General features: G+C 36.2%; 1 protein-coding gene and 1 pseudogene across 7 annotated transcripts in view; one reads left to right on the top strand and one right to left on the bottom strand.

Moving 5' to 3' along the window:
- Positions 1–21,346, bottom strand: part of PPP1R12A (protein phosphatase 1 regulatory subunit 12A) — a 180,446-nt gene that overhangs the window by 112,864 nt on the left and 46,236 nt on the right. The window lies entirely within an intron of this gene.
- LOC105978390 lies at positions 9,494–9,992 on the top strand (annotated as a pseudogene).

Here is a 21,346-nt window from a genome sequence, read left to right as displayed (position 1 = left end):
TGAGCGTTGCACATGAGGGTATGTTGAAGATATGACAGAATTCAGAATTAAGTCTTATTTCTTATGTTATGAGTAATTTGACATCAAAGACTTTCAGACACATGGAATTATTTGTTTCTTCATTTTCTTTGAGGGGGAAAAAAAGTTTTCTCCAGTATTTTCATTTAATATTTCTGAATTTTAACTTTATTCTTACATCTATCTAGTGTAGGAAACATATCCTTCCCCCAAACCCAAATTATTTAACATCAAATCAGCTTATTTATTTTATATATAAATACACTTGTGAAATGTTTAAATATAAATTATGAGCACATACATAATCAGAGAAGCTGGCTTATATGAAGAAGAACTTAGCATCAGGATTAGAGGAAGGTTTATAACCTGTGATATGCAAATAACACCACCTTGCTTGCTTAAAGTGAGGAGGACTTGAAGCAATTGTTGATGAACATCAAGGATTACAGCCTTCAGTATGGATTACAACTCAATGTAAAGTAAACAAAAATCCGCACAGCTGAACCAATAGGTAACATCATGATAAATGGAGAAAAGATTGAAGCTGTCAATGATTTCACCTTGCTTGTATCCATAATCAATGCTCATGGAAGCAGCAGTTAGGAGATCAAAAGATGTGTTGCCCTAGATAAATCTGCTACACAAGATCTCTGTAGAGTACTGAGAAGTAAGGACGAAGACTAAGGTGGACCTGATCTAAACCACAGTATTTTCAATCACTTCATATGCATGTGAAAGCTGATCACTGAATAAGAAGACCGAAGAAAAATAAATGCATTTGAACTAGAATTTTGGCAAAGAACAGTGCAAGTACCATGGGCTGATAAGACAAACAAATCTGTCTGAGAAGATGTGCAACCAGAATACTCCTTACAGGCTAGAATGGTCAGACTTCCTGCATAGTTTGGACATGTTATCAGGAGAGACCAGTCTCTAGAGAAGGACATCATATTTGGTAAAGAGGAGGGACAGTGAAGAGGAGGAAGGTCCTCAAAGGGTTGGATTGACTCAGTGGCTACAGCCATGAGCTCATGCATAAGAACGATTGAGAGGATGGTATTGGACCAATGATGTTTTGTTCTGTTGTACAGAGGGTCACTAGGAGTCTGAACTGACTCGACTATACCTAACAACAACCATATAAATCAAAGATAAATGCCAAAAACATTGCCACAAAAATACATTATTATATATGAAGTTCGACTTTGTGACAAATTGTTCAAAATGTTCTCCTGAGCATTTATACTGTACACTTGAGAAACTAGGTAGGAATTGAAAGCTAACACACACACAAAAAAAAACAAAAAAAGAAAGCTAACACATGCAGCACACTAAGAGAAATATGACTTGCTGACTAAAAATATGATTAAATTTCATCAGTTTATTGAGCCACATGTGGAAAGAGAACTAATAGTCCCAAATATTATCTGACATATTTTACCTTAAATTTTTCTTGAATGCATATAGGGAGAAATTATCAGTAATAAATGGCCATGTGAAGACATTTGTTCAATTACAAATATGACAGTTCTGTCAACTTCATGGTTAAATGAATTTAATAAACTAAGTATATATAAAAGCTCTGGTTCATATTAAAAATGAGTTAATTTTCTTAGCAAGTTGTTTAAGTTCAAACTGTTTTGAATAGAGTATGAGGCACACACAAGGATTCCTGATAGCACTGAGGGGAAGTAAAGGGCTGTTAAACACAAGGTGGTACGTGGTTTGAATTCACCAGTCTGCTCTCTGAAATCCTACATAGGGCGTAACTATGAGCTAGGAACCAACTGGATGGCAGTAGGTTTGGTTGCATATACAGGCAGTCCACGGATTACAAACAAGAGTCATTTGTCTCCAAGAATTTATAGGTAAGTCAGAAACGAGGTATATGGTTCTTATTTAATCTTACTTTGGTGCGAGAAAAGGCTTTAAGCCTTTTCAATGATTTAAAAGCTTCATATGAACAGAAAGTGATTTTGTTGAAGAATCTGTAACAAGTAGGGGAATGGTTCAATTTTTAAAGAGACAGCAAATTTAAGGTACCATTAAAGGGCAAATAGATATATATTACCTACAGAGTACCTGCATATATAGCTTGAAAAAAATCGCTACATTTCACTCTTACTCAGAGAAAAACAAATGTGGCGACACCACCTGGGTAATCGATTACAAAATGAGCAGCATCTGAAATATATGCAAATGTTTTTGTTAAAAGAAGAGATTCTAGAGGGAGATTGTTTGGTATTAACACTATTCTGCCACTTACTAGCCTTGTTATTTTGTGTAAATTATTTACCATGCAATGTGCTATAATTAGCTCTGGAAAATGATAATACATTTATCATTTGATATGTATTGTATTTATATTATCATATGATAATACATAATACTGCTCGCTAGTCAGTGCTGACTCATAGTGAGTTTATGTAAATAGAACAAATATTATTGATGTTTGACCCCATTGTTGCAGCCACTGTGTCAATATATCTTGATGGAATTCCTCTTTTTTTGTTTTTTCCATTTTTTCATTGACCCTCCACTTTGCCTATCATGATATACATGGTGGTCTTTCTCCAGGGATTTATCCCTCTGAAATAACATACTAAGAATCTGGGAGACAAAGTCTCATCAACCTTCATTATTTTTTCCTTCTGTTTTAGCTATCCAACATTCATGATATTTAGTGAGAGAATGAGTAACTAGTTCATTGCATTTAAACTTACTTAAGGTTTTCTATCTTTCCATATACTTTCTTATCACATAAGAAAGTAAGATCTAAGCATAAAAATAAAACCTGCGTTCGACTACCATTTATTTGCTATTTTCATGCTCTCTTTGCTTTCTTATGACCTGTGTTAATCTAGCAGGCATGGTTCTGCCATTATTTGTGTAAAATAGTGTCCCGTCACTTAAGCTTTCAATCTGTACAAGTCAACAATTCGTATATTGTGGCCTAAAATGAGAATAGTCTCTAAAATGAACCAGGGTTAAATGTACACCAGATAAATGAATAGACTTTGGGCTTGTACTTAATCCTAGCCCCAATTCAAGAACAATTCCTTCTTATGCTATAGCCCTACTCAATACTCTTAAGAAGAGGTCACTGAAGACATGGGTGCTAGGGTAAAGTGTGGTGAAGAAGGCAGATAGTGTCTGAGTATTAGAATATTGCATGGGGTCTTACAGGTTTATTTCAAAACAAGCAGTCATCTAAGTGAGGCATAAACTAAGTCCACATGGAAGTGGCACCCCAGCCTATGTGATCTAAGGATTTTAAATAATAAAATCTAAATCTGGAGAAGGCAAGGTACCAGTCTAAATTCTGAACATCCAGTTTGCAGAAGGCTATGGAGGACAGACAATAGAAGCCCAAAATCCATTTGTAGGGTCCCCATAAGGATGAAATCTTTGACCATAATCCAGAGATGTAAATAACCTTGCTATTAGAGAACACTGTAAAGCTGATTATGGAAGATGTAGTTAGGTTAAAATGTAACACCTTGTCGTTTGATCTTCCTTTTGACTTATTTTGAATTTGTTCCAGATTTTAGTATTTCATGGTCTCTTTTCAACTGAAGTTTTTACCTGTTTTGTCATTGTTACCGGCTTTTTTGTCTCTTGTGTTTTGTATGTTTCTTCAGTATATGAAATCTAGACTGGGTAAACCTACAGAATTAGTAGCTGGATTAATAATTACCGAGGGACATGGCAGGGGAACTTGGGGAGAGAATAAGGGGCAATGAGTAAGCAGAAGAAGAAAATGTTTTGAAACTGATTGTGGTAATGATTGCATGACCATTCCTAATGTGAATGAACTTTAAATTGAATTCTCACTATAGACTTCGTAATATGTGAATTATAAACCAATAAAAATGAATAAAAATAAAATAAACCTTGTACTCAAAATTGGGCATACACTCAAGTGATAAAATGTTAGAATATGTCCTTTGGACTAAGAGTCCCTGTGCTGAGAACCTCCTAGAGGAAGGGGAAGGGGAAGACCGATACCAAGACACATGAAGATCCCCAAGAAACTGAGGGCTTACAGATACTGAAAGAAAAACAAACACCTTCCCCGAGAGCAAATATAGAGGGAAAGACTTCCCTGAGGGGTGGTATCTTGCATTTAGACTTCTAATCTCCTAACTGTGACAGAATGAAGTTGCTTGGTTAAAACAATCCAGTTGTGGTATTTCTGTTATAAGCAGCACTAGATTGCAAATACAGAATTTGGTACCAGAAGAATGGAACACTGCTTTAACAGACACCTGAAACAGTTTATATCTATATCTATCTGAATGAATGAATGAATGAATGAAAGTGTGTCACTGGTTTTGTTCTCTTGACAACCCAGCATAACAGTCCCTGGTACTGAGAACCTTACAGATCTAGGGCAACACACTGAGAGCTCCAAAAACTGCCAAGTCCACAGAACTTGAAAGGAGACAAGGACTCTCTCCCATTGACCACAGAGATTTAAGACTTGCGCTAGAGCTGATGCCCTGAATCTAGACTTCTAGCTTCCTACCCTGTAAGAAAATTGTTTGCAAAAGTTATCCACCTGTGGTATTTCTAATATAGCAGTACAAACTAAGACTAAGGGAACAGCACTTCTAGAATTTACAATACTTGGGAATTTATTTTTAAAAACTAAACATTAAGGATTTTCTTACAGATTTTTAGATTGATTACATTATTAAACATAACTCATGGGCCATCTACTTATGATATATGTTCTTGTTTGCTGATATGTAAGTACATAGTAAATGTACAATACAGAGTACATTGTAAATAGATGGGTAGTGAATCAAAATATTAATTTTGCATAAATTGTTAGTTATGGCCTGTGTGTGTACATAATACTGTACAAAGTTCTGTGTACTACTACTACTTCATGTGTTCTGTTTTTTTATCCCATATAGATTATAGTTCTTTATGACGAGTGGAGAGGAAAATGTATACAAAGTTCCATTTTTTCCCCATGGAACGTTTTTGGTTTTGAACTGCTGACCAGTGTGCAACCACTATGCTTTGGCCTTTGGGCTAAGATCAAATGTACCCTATAAGGCACAGTTTCCAATGATGCAAATCTGTCACAATTTTACAGGTGCCTAAATCTATTTAGGAATACAATAAGCAGATAAAATGAAAACATACTATTCAAAATTTAAAAGTGCCATAGTATTAATGAAGAAAAAGTTAGCTTGTAAGTAGAGATGTTAAGAAAAACATAAAAAAATAATTTTATTGGCAGATTGCTTCATATATCATCAAATTTGTTTGTTAAATCATATTAAGAAGAGTTGTGCAATCATTACCACAATAAATTTCAGTGCATTTTCTACTCTTACTCGTTGTTTTTAGCTCCCCATTTCCCCTAAACCTCCCTTGCCTAAGGCAATTATTAATCCAGTTAACTGTCTCTAATAGATTTACTTATCCTGGATTTCAGATACAGAAAATCATATAATGACTGGACAAAACAGAGAAAAACCTCAATAATAATAATAATGACAGTAATAAAGCAGAAAATATTAAAAACTGAGACTATACCATAGGTCAAAGGGCAGATCAAATTATTACATTTTAACCTAACTACTACATCTGCCACAATTGACTTCTATAATGTTCTCTGTTAGTAAGACAGACCACATCCCTGGTCTATGGTCAAAGGGAATTAATGGGAGGCTTAATCCAGGTATGGACCCTGCAAATTTGTGGGCTAAATGGTCATCTATAGTCTTCTGCAAACTAGGTATTCACAAGTTAAGCTCCAATACCATTCCTTCCTTGCATCTGAATTTTATTATCCACAATCATTGGCTCACACAAGCTAATGTGCTTCTTCCACGTGGTCTTAGTTGACCCCAAACTTAGATGGCGGCTTCTTTTATTTCAAGTCTTTATAAAGTCTTCAGACACTTTTCTTTCTGATAGCTGTCTGCTTTTTTCATCACACTTTGTTATAGCACTGCTATCTTCAGTAATCTCTTCATGACAGCATGTGTCGAGTAGGGCCATATGTCATAAGAACTAATTGTTCTTAGATTGAGGCTAGAATTAAGTGTGAGCCCCAAATCTATTCACAGACCTATGATTTATATATGTTTCTGGTTCACCTTAGAGATATCTTCATTTTCATTTTATGGTACAGAACTTTAAAATCCTCCTCCTGGGGCACAAAGTAATTCTATTGATGATGTTATTAATTTTGTCAATGGTATAGAATTTAAAACACTGTTGAGAAAAGGAAATTAGCCAAGTATAGGTTGGCCTCAGACCGCAAGAAATGAATTGCTGATTTGCACAGATTATAAAGTCTTAAGTAACTGGACACTATTTACAAGAATGATGGGGGTTGGTGACAGGAAAAAACTTTCAATAACACTCATTTACAAAGGCAGGATCATGCCTACCAGATTAATATGTGTCATAAGCAAGCAAGGAGAACATTAAAATAGTATAAATAGAGGTAGTCCTTGGTCACCATTCACTGGGTACCCTTAAAGCAAGAGATACTAACCAAAGTCCAAGACCTCTTAGTCCATAACAGTGGGATGGCAGTTGTCTGCTCTTTTCATACTAGGGCACTTAAATTCATGGAAGTTTGTCAGTTCTCTAAATTGGTTAAAGGTAATTTGAGGTTAAGCATAAGAAATGTTTATACCTGCTTTCATTCAGGAGAGTAAGAAGTAGCAGCCTGGAGATCTGGTAAGGAGAGAGAAAGTTCTACGGAAGAGGGGAAAAACAAGCAAGATTCTAAATGGCAGAATGAAGCCCGATTTCAAGTTAAACAACAACAAAAAAGAAACAGTAGCCTTTACACAGAACTTGTTTGAGCCTGTATTTCCCAGAAATTAGCTCATTCAACCCTCAATAATTCCATACGTAACAACTATTATTATTCCTATGTATAATAGCCAGTTGGTAAAAATCAGGATTTTAAACCAGCAGTCTGCCTCTAACCATTTATTAAGAACTGATCAAATAAAGTGTGGGATTATCCATACGACAAATTCTTACGCTAGTATATCTTCCACTTAAAAAAGAAGGCTAACCCAGGGAGGAGATGGGGTAACTGATTTTACATTGAGGGGATTGTAATGAATGAGATGAAGCAAAATGTGTATGAATTAAATGTAATATTGGTGATTTGCTCTGTAAACCTTCACCCAACTGAATAAAAGTTTTCAAAAAAATTAAAAGAAGCTCTTTGTGGGTTAATACGGCCCAAATTTCCAAATACTTAATATGTTTTAAACATACATATGTTCATATAGCATAATAAACAGCACGGCGAGTATGATAAGACATGTCCATGGAGTAAAAAGCACAGTCCTAAAGAATGAATAAGAGTCCTGGTGGCGTTGTGGTTCCACAGTGGGCCGCTAGCCTCAAGGTCAGTTGTTAGAAACCACCAGCCGCTCCGCAGGAGGAAGACTCGGCTTTCTCCTCCTGTAAAGAGTTAGTCTTAGAAACCCACAGGGGCACTTCTACCTTGCCCTATTGGGGTAGAGAGAAAAAAATGACACATCTGGCAGTAGGCAGAAACCCACTCAGTGCCCTTCCTTTCCTGCCTCTCTCAACAACCTAATCATACAGAATGGCAAAACAAAACAAAAACGGGCTCTGAGTTCCTCCTGCCTGGTCATGTCTCACTCTAATGACACCAAAACACAAAGAACTCTGGAAATGCCCAAACCAAACTCATTGTCATCGAGTAGATTCTGACTCACAGTAACCCTGAAGATGGGGTAGAACTGCCCTGTGGGTTTGCCTGACTATAACTCTTGACCACAGAAGAAAAATCATCATTCAGAAAAATTAGATCCCTCTATTTTCCTGAAGGCTTGTTTTACATCCTTTGTAATACTTGCTTGCTGTTTCTTTGTTGTTTTTTAATTAATCATTTTATCATTGACCATGATTTTATAATCATTTTATGGTACAGATACATAACATTCCATAGCTCAATCACATCAAGCAGTATTGTACAATTGCTACCACAATCAGTTTCAAAACATTTTCTTTGTTCTTCAACAACTTGATATCAGCTCCTCTTTACCCCCTCCCACCGATACCCCTCCAAGCTTCCCCCCACTATAATAGTTTTTTTGCCATATCTTACACAATCCAATATATCCAGTCACATACAATTCTGTGATACAACTAAATACTGAGACTAAGCCTGTCTTAGTTAGCAATTTTCAAATAAGGATCAGTCTCTGTAACCCAGCCTAACTCAGAAATTTTGAAAACATACTACAGGAAGAAGGAAAAGTATGCAAACGTGTAAAAATCCAGATTGAGATTTTTGAGGAAAAAAACCCCAAAGAAAATACCCTACATTTTGGCATTTTGATGTTGCAATCATATAAGAATTTTAAAAACCTTGTTTGACAATAAAACTTGGTCAATTACGAAACCGAATTGACATAAATTTAGAAACCAACACATGATCAAAAAACAATAAGTGAATCAAGAGAATGTAGATATTAATTCTAACAAGGTGACCATATTAAGTGCTAAGAAAGTGTAATGAAGAAATGATAGCAAAAACAAACGAGTGTTAATTTCCTTTTTCCTAGTTAATCATCAACTGAATCTGTTTAAAATTGACATGTAGTATTAAAATTCCTATTACAATGTCCCCTTAGCCTATTATCTTAACCTTACAGGAATCTTTAAAGAAATAAAAGTCTCTAGTTTTCAAGAAAATATTCTAAAAATTAACAATTACTTCAGTTTTCAGTATCTCCTTTTGGCAAATTAAAGCAAAACTACACGCATTCAGATTAAAATTTCATATGTAAAAATGCTTTTTAACAAAATATCAAAACTATAAGCATAGAATGACTGTGGTATGGTTTTCCTTAGTTGAATGATTGTGGATGATCAACATTCACTGTTTATTAGTTTTTAGCATATGGCACAGTTGAACAAGAGCCAAATCCTGCCCGTGAGAAATTGAGTCTATCAGAAATAAGCATATATATATATTAAGAAACAATATAATTGCTCTAATCTCAAATTCTTCTCACTAAGAATTCTAGAATGCATTGATTATTTTGGTATACATTTCTTGAAACCTCAAGGTAATGTTAAGTATATAAAATCTAAAACTGAGGAAAAGGAGAAACGTTTGGGAAGAAAACAGCAAAATATTTGTTATGCCATGACATGAAAAAATAATGCAGGGGAGAAGCAATCTAAGGCCTCAGAATTACATTCCTCCAGTTTTTTTAAATAAGAGAAAAAAAACAAGCGGGAGAATAGAATTAAAAGATGATGGCGTTCCCATGGAGTCCCCTCATATATCTAAGAGAAGAAAAGCTGGTAATTCTACTATATTCAGACATGCTTTGACAAAAATCATCAAGAATGAAACTATGAATTTATGACGAAGAATCTTAGTGTGTAAAAATCTTTGGATTGTTGCCCAAGAGCCACCATCTATGCTGGCACCGCCGCCAGGATGCAGATCTTCGTGAAGACCCTTACGGGAAGACCATCCCTCTCGAGGTCGAATCCTCGGATGCGATAGAGAATGTGAAGGCCAAGATCCAGGACCCGGAGGGAATTCCTCCTGATCAGCAGCAGAAGATGGACATACCTTGTCTGACTACAACATTCAGAAGGAGTCCACTCTTCATCTTGTGCTGAGACTTTGCGATGGTGCTAAGAAAAGGAAGAAGTCTTACACCACTCCCAAGAAGAACAAGCACAAGAGAAAGAAGGTTAAGCTGGCCGTCTTAAAATACTGTAAGATGGATGACAACGGCAAAATCAGCTGCCTTTGGTGCGCATGCCCTTCGGACGAGTGTGGTACTGGGGTTTTCATGGCCAGCCGCTTTGACAGACATGACTGCGTCGAGTGCTGTCTGACCTACTGCTTCCACAAACCAGAAGACAAGGAACTGTACTGGTTAATAAAGGCCATGAACATTAAAAAGAAAATCTTTGGATTGTCTTAACCAAACATTATCTTCTGTGTTAGTTCGTCTGTTGTTCTGAGATTACTGATATAGTGATAGAGCAAGCAGGAGTTACTGCTTCCAAGATACAATATGACAAGAGCACTGGACATGTGGATGGAGAACAGCGGGGGAAAACAAAAAGATATCATTGATTTTTCAAGTATCTTCAGAACAGTAAAGATGGGAAATAGTGAAAAGTTTCCAGTAAGTGAGATAATAAGTAGGCCTCAACTGGTCAAATATTTACTAATATAAATTTTGGAATGTAAAATGCCACAAAAAATTTCAGTTTTCTGCTTGTGAAAGTAGCTTCTAGAGGAACTAATGTCGGGGGTATAAGTGGAGAGAAAATGTTTTGAGAATGATGTACAAATGCGCTTTACACAATTGATGTGTGTATGGATTGCGATAACAGTTGTATGAGCCCCTAATAAAATGTTTTAAAAAATTAAAAATAAATAAATAAAATAAATCAGGGAAAAAAAAGAAAGTAGCTTCTAAAATGCTAGGAGGCCTACCTCATTATATTCCCAGCCTTGCAATAAACTCCTCCCTATGAGAGTGGGTTGAACTGAGTGACTTGGTTCTAGCGAAGTGTGATAGACATGACGGCATGTCACTTTAGAGATTAAATTATAAAAATGACTGCAGCTCCACTCTCTTCACTCTCTAGGTGTATGCTCTTTGACATTCTCTTGGGTCACAACTCAAAACCTGGAAGAAACAACTGCTATGTCAAGAGGCAGCCCTTTGCACAGACTTCCCGTAAGACCAAAGCCTCAGCCTACATCATAACAAAAATCTCATGGCAGACTTTACACCAGCAGAAAACCACACCCAGATTTCTGACCCGTAAGATGAGATACATATGCCTCTGTTTTAAGTTTTAGAGTCCTTTAATATGCAGCAATAACAGTAAATACAAAAAAAATCAAACTCACTGCTATTGAGTCGATGCTTATTCATAGTGACCCTATGGGACATGGTAATAAATACGAGGAGGCTTCAAAACGTTCATGGAAAAATAGAATAAACAGATGACGCAATTTCCCCACAAACTTTTCAAAGCCCCCTCGAGCAGTTTCATGGTCAATGTAAATGTAGAGGGCATTTATATCAGTTTTCATTGTTTCAGTTAATACCCAAGTATATCCAAATGCCATCTTTCTACTTTTTCTCTAACCCGTTGCTTTCCCTTATATTCTTACTCTTCTTAAATAAAAACAACTAATCTTTTAAGCTAAGATTTACCTAAACTTACACCTATCTCTACAAATTCAAAGCTCTAATCACCTCTTACTGCCATTGAGTCAATTCTGACCCATGGTGACCCTATAGGATTGAGTATAACTGCCCCTGTTCGTTTGTAAGACTGTAACTCTTTACGGGTGTAGAAAATCTCAGCCACACCCCCCCCTTCAGAGTGACATTTCTTTAACATGCTAACACAATCTACAACTGTTACATCACCACCAGTACTGATATAAAACCTGAAAATGTGCCAAAATACTACTCATGTTTCATTAGTAAAAACAGTATACAAAAAGGGAATCAAAATACAGCTATCTTTATTAAAAATTCCCAGCCTATGGCTGTCACATCAATCCTGACTAATAGAGAGAGGCCCATTTGACAGAAGTGCCCCATAGGTTTCCAAGACTGCGAATCTTTAAGGAAGCAGATTGCTACATTTTTCTTAGGGTACTGCTTGGTTCCAAGCGCTGCCCTCTATTAGCAGCAGAACACTTACCAGGGGTTCCCACCTACGCTCAGAAATAATAAATGTTATTACTTCAATATCTACATTCGAAAGGAAGCCTGGGTGCAGTGGCTAAGCATGTGGGAGAAAGATGTGAGAGTCTATTTCAATAAAGATTACAACCTTGGAAACATTATGGGGCAGTTAGACCCTGCCCTATAAAGTCACTCACATATGTCAGAATGAACATGACAGAAGCAGGTTTGGTTTGTCTTTGATTTCATTGTCAAGAGGATGGAAAGGAAATAGCAAGATAAGAAGAACAGTTACCTTTAATACATTCTGTGGCATTGAGGGAAATATATGAAATCTTCTTTTGTATAATTCACTCATTTATAGTTTCCCCAACTCTTCTAAGTTGATGACAGCACTTTTACATTTACAGACAGTAAAGCACAGGATTAGACATTTACTATCGATCTTGTCAAGTTTCTTTTCTAACATCTGTTTTTTAATCGGCAAGCACACTATTTTTATGTTCAAGTTCACGTATGCAAGCTTAGAAACAATGTCCCATGCATCCAATGGAGCTGTAATATGATAAATGAGTGTATCACTGCAATGACTTCCCACTTAATCTGCTGATCAATAAAGAATAGTGACAAGCTGATACCTAGGGCTCAAGTAGAAAGAAAATGTTTTGAAAATGATGGTAACAAACGTACAAATGTGCATGACACAATGGAGGATGTATGGATTGTGATAAGAGTTGTATGAGCCCCCAATAAAATAATTTAAAAAGAAAAAAGAACTAACAGGTGTCAGCTAAATCCACCTGGAAGAAATACACTAGCCTGTGTGATCCTCCAAGACCAGAGGAGGAAAAGATCTTAAAGCCTAAATTCTGAGCCACCTGGTTTAAGGCTATGGATGACAATGAAACTCCAAGATCCATTTGCAGAGTCCTCGGGTAGATAAAGCCGTGGGTGAATCCCCTCTGACCACTGACAGAGGATATTGACGGCCTTGCTATCAGAGTGCATCGGAAAGTCATTTGTGGCAGATGTGGGTAGTTAAAAGTTAACAACTTAACATTTTTTCCTTCTTTGACACAATTTTAATTTATTCTTAATTTTATTACCTTCTGCTTTCTTTTGATTGATGTTTTCTTATGTTATTGCTGGGTTTTTTGAGGGGTGGTGGTGGATATGTTTTTATTTGAAATCCAGGATAGATAAATCTATAGAGACAGTAATTGTATAATAGTTCCTTAAGGCTATGGCAGGGGAGGTTGGAGGAAGTGAGAACTGAATGGAGATAATGTTCTAAAATTGTGGTGACGATTGCAAAACTGTTTAAACCACTGAATTTCATATAGTATGTAATTATATGTCAATTAAACTGTTAAAAATAATGAACTTATATTTTCATATTATTTTGTACCTTTTGGGTGGGAAATTTTATATGTAGATTTCATGAACCATTAATTACAAAGAGCCAAGAAATTATTTAAAGGCCTTTTATTGTTTGTTTAAGCTTGACAACCAGTGGCTAATATAGCTGACTTAATTCACTGCAAATTAGATTTTCATCATTCGGAATGGTACTCCAACTATCTAAAAGACTGTGAAACATACAGGTAAGTAATTCTGTCAGAAAGACACAGGCTAAAAGATTCTGACAAAATATTCTCAGATAAAATTAAATCCAGCATTAAAACCCTACAAAAACATAAATCTTTTACTCTAGTCACATACAAAAAAATAGGTTGGAAGAGTTGCCAACTGAAATTGCCAATAAAATTATACATTTGCAATTCTCTCTTAACATCAGACAATTATTTCTCTGGAGAAAGGGAAAGGGTTACTCTGAATATGGCTGAAGCACTGCTGCCCTCTACCAATTCCTCAAGTTAGTCTTCACTCAACAGTCTTAGTCTTGTTTTCTCAGTCTATAGGGTAATGTAGTTAAGGTTAATTTCCCTTTTTTTTTTTAACATACTGAACATAACCTGTCCTAACATGCTTAAAAAACAACAAAATAAAACAAAAATGTATTGCCATCAAGTCAATTCCAACTCATAGTGACCCTATAGGATACATAATTTCCCTTTGAATCTTACAATTTGCAGGCCAAGATGTAGCCACTATACCACCAGGACTCCTGGTGTAAGGCACTGTAAGACACCTATTCATATTTACTATCTCTGCATTCTTTTTGCTTTTCCCACTACCTTTATTATACTGTCAGGCTCAAAGGAAAGGGACTCAGTTGCAAATGCCTTTATAATGTAATTATTTAAAATTCATTATAGAATAATTCAGTCTTGAATGGAAGAAACTACAAGTATGATTTAGGTTCTTTATTTGATTAAAAAAAATAGGTGTCACCTGTAGATAGAGCACTGGTCTGGGAAATAAATATTTCCCTTGTCATGCTTGCAGACTACAGGAGGATGGGTAAGTTAAAACCTTTAGCAATTTTCTTATGTTAAAGGAATAATACCCCCCCTCTACCTACATATGAAAAGCATGAAGCTGATACTAAGAATTTTAATACCTACAAAGTATTAGACTATCTTGGAGTTAAATGTGTAAGTGACATTCATTATTATTTAGAAAATCATATTCAAGCAAAGAGTTTGCTGTACAAGAGTAGAAATAAACTGTAATAAGTAGTCCTTCTTTAGCTATAACTGCTACTCAGCTTTTCACACTTTTTCCCCCACCTATATCCTCTACTCAGGAATCAAGGGTCTCAAGGACTACAAGCAAATAATAATTTTGCCTTTACCTTCCCTAATTGACAGCCATGCTTCTAAAGTATACCACAGACAGATTTGACACCCCCCTTCTCCTTTTAGTGAGATAAAATAATCAGAATTTCCTTTAAAGTTTCATTTCTAAATTTCCTTTAAAAAAATCAAATTACATAACCAATAGCATGTAAGGTTTGGTTAAAATAACATTAGCATTCTAGCATAAAACTACTGCCACAAAAGGAATTCCTTCCTCCAGTAAGACAGACTTCCAGAGCACATAAGGTTCTTAGTAATTTAGTTATTGTGGTAATAAAAGGCAGCCAACAAGAGAACACTGAAGACAAAGTGAAAGCCAGTTTTTTTTCCCCTTCTTGGAGTTGTGCCTTGCATTTCACTGAAAGTCTAAAAGCTAAGTCTTGACCATATAAGGCTTTGGGATTCCCATGGATGGAAAAGCCTCGACAAAAGTCAAATCTAATAACCTTAAAATACATGACACAGGTACTAAAATACCATAAGAGGGGTTTGCACTTTTTTAATGGTCATTTCACATATATTTCTGCAATCATCCCCAAAATATTCCTGTAAAATATGACCAAAAATTCACAAAGCTTAAAATACAAATATACAACATGAAAATTATCTTTAAAAACAAAATAAACTACCTTTGATGTAAATTTTCCTAGTCTGTTATATTTTTGTGTTATTTTAACCAAGTCCATAAACAAGTAACAGTGACTTCCTTTTAAGTCATTATGGCATCAACTATCAAACCCGGCTGTTCAACATCGCCCATGCAGCCAATAGTTGACACAACTAAAATGATACCTAATGTGCTTTACTAGACTGCCTGCCTTCCATCTTGCTTGAAGCTGTCACCTCTTAGTTATCTAGCAGCCCCTATCTTCTTCCTAAAGTGTAGTTCTTAATCTGCCAAACATTGAAACAGAGCCTAAAGGAAAAGCACAAATAAACTATTTGAGAAACTCCTGAAAAAAGTAAAAGTATTTGTGCTTAGGTTTGCAGCTTCTTTTTCAACCTGCAGCTTCTCTTTCTATTATAAGATTATAAATTATAAAATATAATATTCTATTATATTTCCCAGTTGTTTTTTAGGTCAGACAGTTAAGCTTCCAATAGAGAACTTTTACAGATAAATTTAAAAAAGAAATTATGCCCAATTAATGTGTAGTAAACCAAGTAATATAAAGACTAACAACTGCTGGGATAAAGGAGAACTAATAAATGCTATGGGCAATATTTTGTCATCTTGATTAAAAAAGCAACTACATGAAGCAACTAGTGCAAACCATGTCAGACTTCTTGGAAAATACAAGGTGTCACACACAAAAAAAAAAACCCTGGGATTTTTTCCAATGCTATGCATTTATTTATTTATTTTTGACTAGACAACCTATCACCTTCAAAGTACTCTCCATTACACTTAATACATTTGTCAAATCTGTGATTCCATTCTTGAAAACATTTTTCAAACTCAGCTGTTCGGATGACTGACGGCGCCCACTCATTTTTACCCCTCACTTCTTCTAAGTCATCAAATCGCTATCCTTTCATGTCCCTCTTCATTCTTGGAAACAAAAAGAAGTCACACAGAGCGAGGTCAGGTGAGTCAAGTGCATGGGGCAAGAGAGGCACACTGGGTTGTTGCCAAAAAACTGGCACAGTTTTTGAGCAGCTGCATTGTTGTGGTGGCAAAACCAGTCCCCGTCTGCCACAAGCCAGAACTTTTTTGCTGCACATTACGCTACCTTTTCAGAACCTCGAAATAGAAAGTTGATTAACAGTCTGACCTGGCGGAACAAACTCCAAATGCACTATCCCCCTCACATAAAAAACAAAACAAAACAGTGATCTATGATTTCACTTGAGGAGCTTTATGGGGGCAAGGTGACGATGGTGTCTTCCACTGGCTTGGTTGATGTTTGCTTTTGGGGTCGTAAGAATAGCACCATTTCTTGTCACCAGTAATGACCTTGGGAAAAAAGTGTGTGTCGCTTCGGAGCTGTTCTTTTAAAGCACGGCATATGTGTCCACTCGATGCTGTTTTTCCTGGTCAGTTAGACCTGAGGCACAAATTTCACAGTGACCCTTCTCATTCCCCAATCTTCTGTTAAAATTTGCTGAACCGAGCTCCAAGGTAGTCCAGATAACTTCCCCATCGGTCCATCCCCATCGGTCCATCGTCATCGGTCCTGGAGCACAAGTGCACAAATTTTGACATTTTTGTCCGTTCGGGAGGTTGACAGACATCCAGAACAAGGTTTGTCATCAATCAACATTTCACCTTTTTTGAAATGAGAAAACCACTCATATACTTGTTTTTTTCCATAGCGCTGCCCTTGTAAGCTGTGTTCAACATCACAACATTTTCTACGGCCTTTTTTCCGAGCAGGAAACAAAATTTCACCACCAGATGCTGTTCTCTTAAACCAGCCTTCACAAAAAACAAGGTCTGAACAAGAGTGTTTTTATGAAAAACTTCACTGTGACCAGGGAGAACCTTCCCAGGCGATGCCAAGGTGTGCACTAACTCCGAGTGAGCTGCTTGATGCTCACTTAGCTGGGGGGAGGGAGGAGGTGAAGGGGAAGGTGTACTACAAAAGCTCCTCCCAGCAGAACTTGTTTCCATTTGGGGGGAGGGGGTATCCTCTCATATAATGGTGTTTCAGAGAAAATGAACAAAGACCCCAAAATAGCAGTTGATTATTATATTATTCAGATCTCACTAACCATTTTGCTTACTCATGCCTTTAGAATAAAAATAATGAACTAGTACATTGGTTGGTATTTTAAGCATTCAAGAAAAATAAAGGCGAAAGCATAAGTTGATTTCACATGATTCAGTAATGCGTAAAGCTCAACAGGATACTCATCTCTAACAGCAATGGATCAGATCAGCTATTGCAAGTCAATAAGACAACCTACACATAAATAAGAGCAGAACAGAAATCCCAAATCCCTAATTTATCACAATATACAACTTCCCCTTCCAGAAAGCATCTTTCCAAAAGAATAAGTTTCTTGATATTAATATCCTTCACCAACACTGCTACACTATCCAGATCTTTTCAACAATTACTGAACTCTATCACATATTAGGTACTTTTTGTTGTACAAAGATGAATAATACTTTAAAAAGTTTTATTGGCATATAGTTCACATATCATAAAACAGTTCTGTAACCCTGAAAAGGGTTGTCAAAAATGACTTATACTTGATCCAGATTCGTGTGAAATTTATGATTCTAAAGTGCCCTGGTGGAGCATTAGTTAAGCACTCGCAGGCTAACTTGAACGTTTGGAAGTTAGACCCCATTGCCAGGAGGAAGATGTGCTAGTCTGCTTCCACAAAGATTTACAGCCTTAGAAATCCTATAGAGCAGTTTTACTCTACACTGTACAGTCTCTTATGAATTGGAATCAACTCAACAGAAAAGCGTTTAATAGCAAGTCAGACAGGTTAAAATATCTTTATTTAATATGGCAAATGTCATATATTGTAGTACTCAAAAAAGACAATAGTTTAAGTAGGAGTAAATGTAGAAATCCAATCTGCGTCTTTTCAGAGTAGTGGGTAAAGACTTTTTTTTCCTTTCAAAAAAAAAGTGGTGGTGTGTACATATCTGAGAGGTGCTGGGTATTGCGAAATATAAAGTGCAAGAAGAGATGATGATGACTGAGGAAAATTAAGTAAAGATGAAAGGGTTAAGATTGTGGCTAGTTTTATAAACCAAGCCAAATAAAGAATCTTAATTTTATTCTTTGGTACAGTATTTTTCAAGCATAAATAAGAGGATTTCTCTAAAAGGAGGGAAAAAAACCCATCCTACAGACTGCCCTAGTATTGACTGAAAATTTTAAATCATGCTGTTAGTTAAAGAACATAAACTTAGGCCTTTTTATATGATATAGTGCTTATATAACTAAAATAAATTTATGGAATAAATAGGTAAAATAAATTAAAGTTAACACCATGCATTTAAATGTAACAAACAGTGGTTTGTTAAAACAGAGCTATTTCTGATATTGCTAGGGCACAAATTCTTTTCAGATCAGATTTCCTATACTATGAAATGCTGAGGTAGATTAAAAACTCTCCTCACTTTTCGGTTTCTAAAGGGTCTCTGATGTCATCTGGCTGGGAATGGGCCCTCACAGACTGCAAGCATACCTTCTTCATTAAATCCACATTTGGCTTTACTCAGTTGCTGGTGACAGCTAAAACTGTTTTATTTGGCATCAACTCCAATATAAACACAAATGTATGCAACTGAAATTAAGACAGTATTCGGTAGTAAGGTACTAAGGTACTCATTCCGTTCTTCTATTAATCTATATCTAATGACGCCCAAATATATTTAAAGTTTTCTTCACAATGAAAATACAAGAACTAAAATGATCAGTTGATATGGAAATAAAAGGAATATATAAAGAATATACCATGGAAAGAATCATCTTCTGCCCAACCCCCTCTCCCCCACCCCCCACTTAATATCTAAATATGTGCCACCTTCACTGGACCAGGATTCTCAGTGGCTTGGCAGTTATATAATCATCCCTTACTATAGGATCTGACATCATCAGGTGATTAGGGTGGGATGCAGCACCCTTAACTCGGGTCGCAGCCCTGGTCTGGTATATGGGGAGTTATCCCTGGAATGTGGCTGACATCACCCTTTATATTACAAGAGGTAAGAAAAGAGAGAAGTGAGCAGAGGAGGAGGGGTATCATTACCAACAAAAACGAAGAGCCAGGAATGGATCTTGTCCTTTGGACCCAGGGTTCCTGCACTGGAAACCTCTAGACCAGGGCAAGACTAATGCCAAGACAACATGGTATGCCGGCCCCACAGATGGTGAGAGGAGAGGAGGACATTCCTCCAGAGCTGAGGGAGAAAAAGCCTTCTCTTAGAGCTGACACCCTGGATAACCTGACAGAGAACACAGTTGTGCTACAACAGCCCTAGATAACTAAGACAGACAAAGGGCTTCTGAAATCACCATTTCAAGTTGACACTCCTAAGATTTTAGAACTCTAAAATGTAAGAGAGTAAATCATATCCTATCTTCCACCTTCCATTTTTAGACTATAATCTCTCGCTATTTTTCTGTCTCTCGCTATTTTTGCCCTCATTGTGAATTCCTAATTCTTGACCCATTTCTATTCCTTCCACTAACTCAGTTGTCCCAATCTATTTCAACTATTCATTTGACCTCCAGAATTTCTTAAAATGTTTTTCTGATTCTTAAGACTGAAGTAATACTACCCACTTTCTGTACTCCAATGTGGATTTGTAAAAGCAAAGCCAGAGCTATCAAGAAACCTGATAGAAATTGACCCCACCATTTGTAATCTACACTAACATATTAAAAAAAATATTTTTGCCTGAATTCCCATCACTAGATTCTATTTACCAACTCAAATTTCTCGCAGTCTCTTGAAGAAGCCATTCATATTAAATCCTGTGGTTGTTTGGTGCCATTGAGTCCATTGTTCTGACCCATAATGACCTTGAGCACAATAGAATGAAACTCAGCCTAGTCCTGTACCATATGCCTCAGCCCACTGTCATAGTCTCACAGTGTCAATCCATCACAAGGGCCTTTCTCTTCCTCACTGCCCTTCTACTTTACAAAGTCTAATGTCCTTCTCCAGGGACTGGTCTCTCCTGACTACGTGTCAAAAGTATGTAGGACATATTAAATCCTACTAATCCAAAAATCCCACTGAAAAGTGCCCAGTAACTGTAATCTTACCCCAGGTTGCTGTGAGTCAGAATTGGGTTGATGGCAACTGTTTGTTGTTTGCTTGGCAAACCCATATATTAACATGAAAATTAAATTAATACCTATTCTTTCAGGTCCCTAACTTCCTCCCAACATGAAAAGTTTTGAATCTTCTTCCTTCTCTTTCATTTGGAGTAAGAATGACCTACAGTGACCAAACTAAATTCTTAATCATTTCTTATAGAATTTCTTATAGCTTTCAGTCTCCATATTCCAATTATCTTACCCGATGCTTCAGTCAAACTGAGCTACTCACTACTCCAATTTTTATCCGGGTGTTTCTCTCTCAGGCTACAATGTTTCCTCCCTACATGTCAGCCAATAACTTCTCCAAAATCCTCACTCTTCAATCAAAAAGATCCTTCCTGTCTTTCTACATACTAAAAATTACATTAAAATGTTTCCTGATACTATCTTCCAAATATAGTATTTTCCTCTTTGATTAGATTTTATTATACAAATGTTAAAACACGAACAAAGTTGAAAGAATTTTACAGTGAATACATCATTTAGGTTTACCACTACCATGTTACTACTTGATCACATATCTGCCCACAGTCATTCCTTTATCCATCCATTAATTAGACACTTTGAAATATACCAAAAGTAAAACTGCATTTACATCATAAACATTTTAGCATTTATATAAATGCATAAAACTTAATATTTGTTGAATTTTTTAGTTAACATACAATGAAATAGTGATCTTGATCATAGACTCACTGAATTTTTACCAATGACTATACCTGTGTAACCCTATCATCAAGACTACAGTATACCATCACAACAGAAAGTTCTCTCAAGTTACTTTCTAGTCAAACTCTACACTCCCAGAACAACCACTAATAGTTCTAAAATTTTATGTTAAGTATCTCTTATTTTGTGAAGAGCTTCTTTCACCAAAAGATTTATGAAATTCATATTGACTAATACAAGTTCCTTTTATTACTGAGAAGATACTCCTTCAAAAAGCTATATCACAGTTTATTTGGTCATTCTCCTATTGATGAACACCAAAGCTGGTTTCAGATTTTTACTATTAAGAATCAAAAGTGCAATAAACATTCTGTTAAGCTCTAGATAA

This window comes from Echinops telfairi, unplaced genomic scaffold (genome assembly GCF_000313985.2).
Source record: "Echinops telfairi isolate 266 unplaced genomic scaffold, ASM31398v2 ScPeMD7_2;HRSCAF=8, whole genome shotgun sequence".
NCBI classification, from domain to species: Eukaryota; Metazoa; Chordata; class Mammalia; order Afrosoricida; family Tenrecidae; genus Echinops; species Echinops telfairi.
Note: the sequence above shows the minus strand (reverse complement) of the source record. Positions and strands in the feature narration are given on the sequence as shown.